The sequence below is a fragment of the Leishmania donovani genome, chromosome 35, assembly GCF_000227135.1.
Source record: "Leishmania donovani BPK282A1 complete genome, chromosome 35".
In the NCBI taxonomy this organism is placed as follows: domain Eukaryota; phylum Euglenozoa; class Kinetoplastea; order Trypanosomatida; family Trypanosomatidae; genus Leishmania; species Leishmania donovani.
Genome location: NC_018262.1, coordinates 796857 through 798483, shown reverse-complemented (window position 1 = coordinate 798483; position 1627 = coordinate 796857).

Genomic DNA, 1627 nt, shown 5'->3' with positions numbered 1-1627 from the left:
TTGCCGAGGCGATAGTCCTGCAGCTGCACGCGGCGGAGCACCTCGTCCGAGATCTCGAACTGCTTCACCGTCCCGTTGCGGGGGTACGCGATGTTGAGCTTCATCTTTCTCTAACCGTTATCGAAGTCACTCTGCGGTGAGATGAGAAGAGCAGGAGAGAGACAGAGAGGTGGGAAAAGAAAAGGGAAGAGGAGGTGAAGGAGGCACTCATGTGTCCGTCATGGCGGGTGCTCGTGTGGGGGTGTGCGAAAGGGCTCGGAGACGTGTCGCCCACGCCTTCCTCGCAAGGCGCCTGCTCGCTTCGGAGCATGCGCCTGCTAGAAACCAAACACCACAAGAGCATACAAAAAAAAAAGGGAGTTGCCCCGTGTCACGGCTGAACGCGAACGCGCAGGGAGCTCGGTCCGACGAGGAAGACTGTCGCACGCCCACCTCTTCCCTACTCGGTTATGTGCCTTTACAGCTTTGCTTTCGTTTGTTTTCCTCGGCCGCGCGAGAGACGATGTGGTTACTTTGTTATGCGGCTTACGCGCTCTTCGGCGAGGCGCTACTGGACGGCCTCACGGTCACGGCCATTCGCATCCTGCGGCCACGGCAAGACGACAGAAGCGCACGAGAAAAGCAAGAGGACAGAGAGTGCCTCGACGTCGCCGTGCGCCTCTCCCGCCTCCCCCCCCCCCCTTCAGCCATCTACAGCTGCGCCATCCTCGGCTCTTCACTGAAACCACCACTTCTCCCCTCCCTCGAAGCGGAAAAAAAAGGCCTAAGAAAGAGAATGAGCTTCAGGCCGGAACAATCCAATCGAGGCAGCAGAGAAACACGCGTGCACACAAGAGATGGGGAGGCACGAAGGGGAGGGGGGAGAGGGAGAGGCGTGTACGGTAGCGAGGTACATAACAGCGCTTAAAACAAAAGGATAGAGCAAGAGCGGAGCGCACAGACACGACGTAGCACAGCACCTCTAGACGGAGACCCATGGCGCAAATGAAAAAAACGCTCTTCGCGAGAGCACAATCAGCACAGAAGCAGCGCACTGTGTGTATGCGTGTATGTATGTGTGTGTGTGTGTGGAAAGGGGGAAGGGGGAGGACGCAGTGTCGAAAAAAAAAAACCATGGCAGCGCTGCCGTGCGGTATGCAAGCTTTTCTGGGCAGCGCAGTGGGTAGCAAGAAAGGAAGAAGGGGGCTGCATGTGCGGAAGCAGCCAAACAAAAAAAGGGACAGCGAGAACCAGGAGCGGCAATACCGACACACACAGCACACAACAGAGAAAAACAGAGAGACAGGCACATCATGTTAATAAGAAGACGGATGAAGTGGGTGACCACACTCGGAACATGTCACGTGCTGCGGCGAGGAGAGAGTGTCGGGATGCGAAGCAGAGGCAACGTATAACGCCCGTGCTTCTATGCGCACACATACGCGTGAGCACGAAACGAAAGCCCCTCGCTTGACCTCGTTCGCCCCACCCCTCCCTCCCTCCCTCCCCTCCCTCCCCTCCCTCGACTGCCCTCAAGAGCGACATGGCTTTCTTGTCACCATGTCACCACCCCTGTGCGAAGCCACGGGCCGAACACGGCGCCTGTACCTCTGCCGGTAGAGTGGTCCTGGGAAATTCCAGCAGACCC